Raw genomic sequence first — 10,499 nt, 5'->3', positions numbered from 1 at the left:
ACCCAGATGAGAACTACTGATGCATAAGTCAACATTACAGACCCCTTTTTGGCATGGAAAATGTGTTTGTTTTATCAATGCAGCAAATCACAGAATAGGGTTTTCTAAAAGTTTAGTCCCATAATCCAGATCAGATGTGAAGATCTGTTGCTAGTGTATACCACATTTTAAAGCTTTTCTTTTTCAGGAACAAACATTTGATGGCAAGGGACTAAATGACCGGTACTTACTGATATCCCAGAAAAGGCTTTTTTCACACAAGGATCATGAAGCCTAAGGAGTATCATGGTCATGGTCTCAATACAAAATGACATTTTCCACTTCATTTGTCAACTGGTGATTGCCCCACGTCAGTGTTTGAAGACTACCAGAAGCCTAATCAAAACAGGTCTCAGTCTGAGAAAAGAGTCACCCAGGATGCAGATCAGGTGCTGGCAATAGAGACTGCTGCGAGACAGAGAAAAGAAGAAACATGAAAACATAACAAAAATAATTCAGCCACTTAGCACCCTATCTTCAGAAACAGAGATTTCATCAGGAAACACGTCCTTTCTGTTTTTACCAGAATCACTAAAGGTAAACATATCTTCAAAAAGGTGGGACTACCAAGAGACCAGTGCACCATGGGAACACCCAAGGTAACAAATAATTGTTGTGCTGCAGTCCTTCAGCATGTGCAGTCTGGGTCGGAGAAGGACATGCCTATTTATTTCAATTCCTAAGGCTCCAGGTGAGAGGTGAGGGTGAGAGTTGACAGGTAGGCTTCAAAGGTAAGTGTTAGGTTTGGATAACCATCCAGTGATCCAGGTTGGGTTGTAGGCTTTGGGATAAGAGTGAGGGGGCAGGTTACGGATCAGGGATCACAACAACAGTTTCAGCTTTTTGTTTGGGTTAGGGTTTGGAGTTCAGGTTCATGATCTACTCTGGGGCTCTGGTTCAGTGGTTAGAGATAGAGTTCAGGTTCTCAGGATCAGTATGAGTTAAGGGTTAGAGATGGGGTTGGCTTATGTTGATGGTGAAGATACTGTTATGTTTAGAGTTAGGGTAAAGGTTTAGGGTTAGGATAGATTTCAGTTTAGCTTTCCACCAACAGTGATGTGTGGGTCAGATTGAGGGTGAGAATGAGTGTTAGGGTTTGGGCTCTGTCTAGGATTAGGGTTAGATTTAGAATAATTTAGGGTGAAGTTACGGATATGGTTAGACTTAGGGCAATGGTTTAGGTTAGGAGAAGGTTTAAGTTTTTCTTTTAGGTAACAGTGAAGTGTGAATGAGGGTGAATTTAGGGTTTAGGGCCTCAGTTAGTGTCACGTTTAGTGTTAGGTACAGGGAGAAGTTATCACATCGTTTAGTTAGTGTAAAGGGTTAGGTTTAGGGTCAGCATTCAGTTTAGGTCCAAGCTAACAGTGAGTTGTGGTGAGGCTTAGGCTGAAGAGGGAGAGTTGGGGGGAGGGGAGGGGGAGGTTTAGGCTGCATGTTGTGCCTTCTCATCCCATTTATCCAAGGGAATGCTGAGCTCACATGGAATTATTCCCAGGCACCTGCCTTCGCTATGGATGTGTCTAAAGGACAGCCCAGGAACAGAACCCACACTCAAAAGGGACAGGATGGAAACATTTTGGAAATAATGGCTATGAGCCATAGTGGTCATTGTGGCCCAAAGAACAAACAGGAGCCTTGGCTATGGGTTCTGTTTTCTCTACATTCGTCAGGGTAAGCAGCTCCCAACTTGCTGAGGTCCACACTCGCATCTGATGTCCCAGGCCCTGAGTGGGGAACCTGCTCTCCTCACCAGGCAGTCTCTGCCTCTAGTGAACAGTCTCCACAGTCACCACTGTGACTTCATGTCCAGGTTTTGGATTATGTTGAAGTGCTAGGTTTGTGTTTGGGTTTAGAGTTTGGGGTTCAGGTTCAGGTTCAACACTGCAGTTTTGGTTCAGGGATTCAGGTTTTGGGGATCCAGGATCCAGTTTAGTGGAAAGTGTCAGCACTGGGTTTATGTTAGGTTTATGGTGAGAATATCATTATGCTTAGAGTTAGGTTAAAGTGTGAGGGTTAGGAGAAGGGTTCAGTTTAGCTTTTGACCAACATTGAATTGTGGGTCAGGATGAGGTGAGGATGAGTGTTAGGGTTAGAGCTACATGTAGGAAGAGGGTCAGGTTAAAGGTTAGATTTAGGGTGAAGTTATGGATATGGTTAGTGTTAACGTAAGGGTTTAGGTTAAGAGAAGGGTTAAGTTTGTGTTTTGGTTAACAATGAAGTGTGAGTGAGGGTGAGGTTATGGTTTAGCTAGGCTTATGTACAGGTTTAGAGTTACATTCAGAGTGAAGTTATCACTCAGTTTTACTTAAAGTAAGTGGTTAGGGTTAGGACTAGTGTTCAGGTTAGCTGTAGGCTAACAGTGAAGTGTGGGTGAGGCTGAGGTTCAGGGATGAGGGGTGAGAGGGAGGGAGATATTTAGGCTACAGTTTGAGCTTTTTCATCCCCACTTTTGTGAGAGGAATGCTGGGCTCAGTTTTGGGTCAACAGGCATTCCTCCAGACCCCTCTCTTTTCTAAAATGGGGCTACAGGCCAGGCCAGGAGCAGGAATCACTCTCACTAGGGCTGGACAAGAAGAGAATGGTTTTCTCTTTGAGACATTTGGGTCATTGTGGCCCAAAGCACAAACAGGCTTCTTCAATCTGGAATTCATTTTCCCTACAACTTCCAGGGTGATCAGCCCCCATGTCTGAGGACTGGACCCTCAGCTGAGGACCCAAGACCTGAAGGTCAAAACTGCTCTCCTCAACAGGCAGCCTGTGTCCCCAGGAAACCACTGTCACAGTTGCCACTGTGACATCATGGATCTGTGGCGACACTGATGCTCATGCATGCTCACCATACTAGAAGTGCCTCCCAATCAGTGTATCCTCTGCACAGCCATGAGAAGCTGCCGAACCTCAGATGGTGCACATCAGGGATTCAGTCACGTATATGTTTCTCAGTCTGCTCAATGGTACATCCCAATCCTTGAACCACCAGCACCCATTCCACACCTCCTGTATCAGTACCTCCACATGAGCATCCACTCCCCTGGGTCTCGGTAAGAAATCAGGATGAGAGTCAAGGGTTAGCTGTCATGTTTCCAGCATTGTATGGTTAGATTTTGGCCATATGTTTAGTGGCTTGGGGTGGTTCCAAGAGTCAGGTCCATGCTTAGAATTCAGAATGGGTTTGTGTTCAGTTGCATTGGCTTTTTGTTTGAGCTTTAGGCTTCAGGGATTCGGATCAGGTTTCTTGCACATGCCTTAAGGTGTGGGTTTGTGGGTTCAGGTTTTTGGTGTCAGGGTTTGCATAAGGTATAAGATTTAGGGTTGAGTGTTATGGTTAGAGATAGTGTTGAGGATTTAGGTTATGGTGAGGGTTAGGCCTAGGTGTATGGTTGAGGTTTAGGGTTAGGTTAGAGAAAGGGTTAGGGGTTGGTGTATGGGTTACAGTCAGGTGTGGATGATTAGTAGGTTTATGGATTAGGATGTGTTAGGCTTAGTGGTAGTCATAGACATAGGTTTAGAGGGCAGGGCATCACCTTATGTGGAAGACTGTCTTAAAGCTAAATTGTAGATGACATTCTCACAGTGATGAAGTTTCAACATGAGCTAACCATAGGACACTAAATGATTGAATGGGATAAAACTCTATGTGAGAATTCAATTGTTGTGGTAAACAATTTTCATAATCCTGGTTTCAAAACTTTATATGCTCTTACACTTTAGTAGGCCCCAATCCTCTAATAACTAAAATGCACTCACATCACAATGTCTGCTTTGGTGGGTTCCTTTTAAATCATCCAGGCAAGAATTTAATTGCTTTAACTTCCCATGTGATAGGATCAAGCTATAGGACTTGAATCATGAACTCCCTACTACTTCACAGCCAGGAGGAGAACATGGTGAACTACCTCCCCAACTATAGATGTTTGTCTGTTTTGCCCATTCTTCCCATTTGGCTGGAAAAATGTGAGGACACTGGTGCACCTGGAAAATAATGGCAAATCATCTGAAATAAAATGGTGAGCCATGTGATGCCACCTGCCACAGTGAACCCCACATGGAAGTTTTCACTGAGTTTGTCTGCAGGGTGTTTTCTCACCTTCTGACACTGAGTTTTGGGGGCAGCAGAGTCTTTTCTGTTGCCTGTAGCTCAGTACACTGTCAATGGTTAGTAGCATGCATTCCGATATTGCCAAAATCATACATGCTTGAGTTCCACCACCCAGAGTTGGAGAACAGGAGGCATCCTGGCATAACTGCAAGCCATTCCCCATCACTTACACAGGTGAGAACTCTTGATGGACAAGTCCACCTTCCAGAACAATTTTTGGCATGAAAATGGTTTTACCAGAACATCATCTAAAAGAATTCACTTTTCTAAAAGTTCAATCCCATAATCCAGATCATACACATGAAAATCTGTTGCTAGTGTGTAACATCTCAAAGATGTCCCTTCTCAGGAGCAAACATTTGATGAGGAGGGACTAAAGGAAATTCCAAACAGATATCCCACTGAAATGGTTAAAGCTTTTGTAAAGGGATCAAATTGCCCAAATTTCAGTACAAAGCAACAAAATTTGCCCCTTTATTTATGACAGGAAATGTAGTTTTCCAGAAAGACCCATAGTTGTGTGTTTGCCCCAAGTCAATATTTGAAGATTGCAAGTAGCCTAGTTACCACAGCTTTCTCAGTCTCAGAATAGATTCACTCATGATGCAGATTAGTTGCTGGAAATTGACACCTAGGCAGGGCAGGACAAGCAAGAGAAAAGAAATATGAAAACAAATCACTCTATGACTCCTTTCATCTGGCTTAGAGGACTGTCTACTAGGAAGAGGTATTTGGCAATAAAAATTTCCTTTCTGTTTTTACCAGTACCCCACAATGAAGTCATTTGTGCCTAAAGGGGGAAATACCATGTAATCTATGCTCCTAAATGGAGATCCTAGGAACAAATCAATGATTCTCTTGCAGTCCTTCAGCATATGTAACTGGGGTCTGAAGAGGACATGGTGTTGTGTTTGATTCCTAAGGATCCAGGTTGAGAGGTCAAGGTGAGAGTCAATGGTTAGACTTAAGGAGCAAGGGGTGTGGTTTGTATAAGGGTCCATCCAGGGTTCTAACTTGTGTTGACAGCTTCAGGCTCTGGTATAATTCAGGGTTCAGGTGCATTTCTGTTCAAGGGTTAGATTTTGAATTAGGGTTCAGTGTTTGGAGTTAAGTTCCAGGTTCAACTCTGGGGTTCTGCTTCAGGGATTAGACTTCAGGCTCTGGGGTTTGGCCTACTGAATCTCATGTCCTGGTTAGGGTTAAGGGTAAAGGTTGAGTTTGGGTTAGGATTACATTGAAGGTGTCATTTTGGCAAGAGTTAGGGGCTAGGTGAGGGTTTGTGTAAGGGTTCATTTTAGCATTCAACCAACATTGTTGTGTGGGTCAGGTTGACAGTGAGGATTACTGTTAGTTTACACCCACATCTAGGATTAGGATTAGCTCAATGTTTAACTTTACAGTGACGTTATGGTTTTGGTTGGAGTTAGTATTAGGAGATAGGTAAGGAGAAGGGTTAAGTTTTTCTTTTGGATAACAGTGAAGTGTGGGTGAGGTTAGGAGTTAGGGCCAGGTTCAAGATTAGGTGTTGAGTGAAGTTATGGCTTCAGTTAGAGTTAGCTTAAGGGGTTAGGTTACATGCCTCAGCTTTTTCTAGGAATGTGGCTACAGGGGACAGCAAAAGAACAGGACTCATAGTCACTGGGGTAGGAGAGGAACCAAATGGTTTTATGAACCATATGGGTCACCATGGCCTAAAGTACAAACAGGCACCTCGGATTTCATTTCCATTTGCTCTCCAAGTCTGTCAGCCCTCACCTGGCCATGGACCACACCCACACCTGAGTCCTTGGACCCTAAGGGAGAACCTGCTCTCCTCTCAGGACAGCCTTGGTCTCTAGGAAGTAGTCCTCACAGTTGACACTCTGACATATAATAGATCTATGGCAATGGTGGTGCTCATGCAAGTAAGTACTCTGTACTTGAAGTGCTTCCCTTGGGACACAGGCACTGCAGGGCCCTTAGAAGCTCTATCATCATCTCAGACAGTGAGCAGCACGGGTTAAGTCACATGTGTGGAGAGCTCTGCCACAGCACATCCAAATGCATGAACTGCCTTTTTTATCCATGCAGCCACACAAGCCTCCATTCCCCTGGGACTGGGTCTTGGGAATAGGTTGAGAGTCCAGGGTTAGCTCTCAGGTTTCCCAGGGTTACACAGTAGGCTTTGTTTTGGGGTTCAGGGATCTAGAGTATTGTTGAAGTGTCAGTTGCATGCTTAGGATTCAGAACTGGAATTTGGGTTCATTTTCAGTAGTTAGGTTTGGGGTTTATGTTCAGGTTTCACAGCTCAGGATCCAGCTTCTTTTCCTAGGCTTATGGTGGGTGATTGTGATTTCAGGGTTTTGGTGTCAGATTGTGGGTAAAGTTTAAATTTAGGTTTGAGGATTAGCATTTGAGTTATTATTGAGAGTTGGTGTTAGGGCTATGGTTAGGATTAGTCTTCGGTTTATGGCTGATTATTGGGTTTATGTTTAGTGATAGGTTTATGGGTTTGGGTTAGGGTTAGGGTTACAGTGAGTCGTGAGTGAGGTTTATGATTGTCGGTTAGTGTAAGTGTTAGGATTAAGGGTGGAGTTATTCATAGCTTTAGGGCAGGATACATCAATGAATGAGGAACACTGTATTCAAGCTAACCTTTAGATGATCTCACTGAGATGTAGTAAATGCCACAGCAGCTCAAAGCACAAACAGGCACCTTGGATAATAGTTACCTTTTTTATTAACTGCCAGTGTGATCAGCCCACCCCTCCCTGCAGATCACAGCCACATCTGAGGATCCAGGCCCTAAATGGAGAACCTGCTCTTCTCACCAGGCAGCCTCTGTATCTAGGAAACAGTCATCACAGACGCCACTGCCACACCATGGATCTAGGGCAACACTGGGGCTCTTGCAATTCCTCCATACTGGAGGTGCTGTTTGCAAGGTAACTTACAGATGATCTTCTCACAGAGAGGAAATTTCAACATTCATTTCCCTTAACCAGAGAAGAGCTGTGAGAAGCTGCATTGACTCAGACAGTGAATATCAGGGGATCACTCACATGCATGGATCACTCCTCCATGGCATGTTGGTATGTGTGAACCCCCAGGATATGATCCACATCTCACGCCTCCATCAAGCCCACAGGCATCCAGTCCCCTCAGTCCAGGTTACGGATCAGGGTGAGAGTTAAGGCTTAGCTGTCCATGTCTGCTGGGTGCAGGCTTAGGCTTTGCATTTTGGTCCTGGGTTTTAGGATTTGGTTCATGTGCCAGTTTCAAAATCAGGGGTCAGACCTGGCATTTGTGTTTGGTGGCAGTGGTTATGTTTTGGGTTTTTGTTTAGAGCTTTGGGGTTCTGCATAAGGTTTCTTGTTCAAGGATCAGGGTTTGTTGGTTCAGAAGTTTGGTTCAGAGTTAGGTTTTAGGTTTGAGGGTTAAGGTGAGGATATGTGTTATGCTTAGAGTCAGGGATGAGGGTTAGGGGGTTCGGTTAGCATTACAGTGAGATGTGGATGAGGGTTAGGGTTTTGTGTTAGGGTAAATTTTACACTAATGGATAGAAGTAGCTACAGTCTTAGAGCAGTGGAAACAGCTAATGGGGAGGTCTATCTCCAAGTGAACTCAGATGACCTTAACACAGGGTTGAAATTTCACTATGAACTATAAGATATTAAAAAATTGAATATCAAAACTGAATAATCATTATGTTGAATAAAATATAGATGGGTAAATATGTGAGAATTCAATTGCTGTGTTAAACAATTTTCATATCCAGGCTTCAGAACTATATATGCTGTTACAGTTCAGTAGGTCCTAAGTATACAGTGAGTGACAATGGACTCACATCAAGACATCTGCTAGGCTGGGATCCTTCTTGATAATCAGGCAAGAATTCAGTTGCTTTAGCACTCCCAGTTCTAAGCCCAAGCTGTATCACTTGACTCTTGGACTCCCTACACCTTCACAGCCAGCAGGAGAAAATGGTGGAATACCTCCCTAGCTGTCTTCCCAATGGGTTTCAGCCCTGGGCAAGTTCACTATGGATTCAATGTGACCAGAGAAATTGACAGCAAAACATTCTTTGGGGCAAAATTGTTTATTACCCGGCTTGTTCTTCTGGTGGTAGTTGATGCACGTTAAAGTGAAAAATGGCAGCAATCAACTTGTTTTTTAGTAGTTAAATAGATAAACAAATTTTGGTACAAATAGTCAGTGACAAATGTGGATTATTTAGTGATAAAATGAAATGATCTATCAAGATTTAAAATATGCATGAATCTAAAATGTATTTTTCTCAGTGGAAAAGAAAACCATCTGAACAAGCTGTATACTTTATGGGTATAAAGGGTAGGAGGGTTGAAAGTGAATCACAGGTTATTTTTAGGACAGTGAAACTGTTCTATATGAAACGGTAATGGTGGACACATAACACACTTGTCAAAGCCCATGGAACTTAAGAGCCCAAAGAGTCAATGTTACTTCATGCAAACTTAAAAAATCACTTACAGTGTCTCAAGATCCCAGCAGGGGATGCAGAATGTGAAAAACAAATCCAGTGGTTTTACAAATGTCTGAAACTACTTCACTAAAAGGAGTGGGAGGAACGGTGTTTATTAAGTAACTTTATAAATGACTGAAAACAGTAAGATAAAGGCAAATAAAGGTAAAAAAAATTACATATACATTCTGTAGTCTAGTTAATGTTGTTTCCCGTAGGAGTAGCTAATAGAAATTCTGATTCTGATGTACATGTATACTAGAACTGGACCATTATGTCCTCCCTCTGAAAGGGTATAAAATCAATGACACTTCAGTGTCAAAGAGGACACCTAACACCCAGATCTCGCTTTATAATTCCGTTTCTAATAAAAGGACCATGGTTCCTTGGAAAAATGGCTGACTAGGTGTGAGGCCAGGAAGATGAGTCTAAAACCATCTTGTAGTAGCAGAAAGTAAGAAAGTACTGAAAAAAAAGAAACAAAAACTTATGATTTTGGAATATGTCAAAGGTCAAAGACACAAGAACCCAACTGAAAGAGCTCCCAATGGCCAAAACCAAAAAGTTTTGAGCAAGGAAATAAATGTAGAACTGGATTACCACCCAAAGTATAAAGTTCATACTGAAATGAATGAATGAGAGAGAGGGGACAAATCTCCCATGCAGAAGAATCCCAGATAATTCACACAGACACTCCACCATCAGGGAGGCGGAACATAAGTCCCTTCTCGATACTCTGGGTTGCTCATAGAGACGTCTTTCCAAAGAGTACAGTGTGTGGAGGAGGAGAGGAGAGTCACGTTACAGTGAAGAGACCTGACAAACATTACTTCGTCTGGACAATCAAGTTCAACGTGAATAGTAATAAGTCATGTGCATAGTATGTGTCCTTGATATGGTGGAGTCAGAATGGCATTTTACCTTCGTGGTCTTCCTTCCAAAACCCCATAATTCCAGACTAATCATGAGGAAAACATCATCCAAGTTCCCAGTTAAGGGACAGTCTACAAAATAACCCAACAGGACTCAAAATGCCAAGGTCATCAAAAATGTCACCACCAAAAAGAACCTAAGAAGACATGATGACTGAATATAATGTGTCCTGGATGAGATCCTGAAACAGGGAAAGGACATTAGGTAAAAACTAAGGAAATATGAATAAAGAACATTATTTAATTAACAATAATGCATTAATATTGGTTTATTAGTTATAATAAATATACCATACTAATGCAAGAGGTTAATAATAGGAGAAACTGGGAATGGGGTATATGGAAATATTACACTATCCTTACAATTTTTCTGTAAACTTAAAACTTTTTAAAAAGTATATTAGAAAGGAAGAAACAAAACTGGAAAGGTAAGCCCCTAAAACTTATCAGTAGTTGTGTTTTAGTGATGGGATTTCAGGTGATTTTTCTTTTTGTTCATCTACATTTTAAAAATAATACTATTGGGTTTTGTTTTTCAGCTCTTGAAGGCTGAACATTAAGCCTAATACTCTCCAGCATTCCATCTCTTGCTGCTTCAGATAGGCAGGGCTTTTGGCCCTTGTTCAGCAGGTCACACCTGTTACCATCTCCAGGGATGGAGCCCCACTGTATTGAGGATCTCACCACTGGGATGGCAGTCCTGGAAGGTCAGTCCACTGTGTGGTTTGTAGGTGTTAGAGTCGCCAGGAAAGACATGGTTCCCACAGACACTGGATGGAGTAACACTTTATTCACACAGACACGAGACAGAACATGATCAGCCTCAATAGTAAACAGTGGTCCTGCACAGTGCCTTTTTCCCCACAGCTGACACACGTCTGCATGCACCCTTCTTGTGATGCAGGTGAAGAGCCTCCTTCTCTCCCCACCAGAACAAACTACAGCCATA

Source organism: Manis pentadactyla, chromosome 18 (genome assembly GCF_030020395.1).
Source record: "Manis pentadactyla isolate mManPen7 chromosome 18, mManPen7.hap1, whole genome shotgun sequence".
Taxonomy (NCBI): Eukaryota; Metazoa; Chordata; class Mammalia; order Pholidota; family Manidae; genus Manis; species Manis pentadactyla.
Note: the sequence above shows the minus strand (reverse complement) of the source record.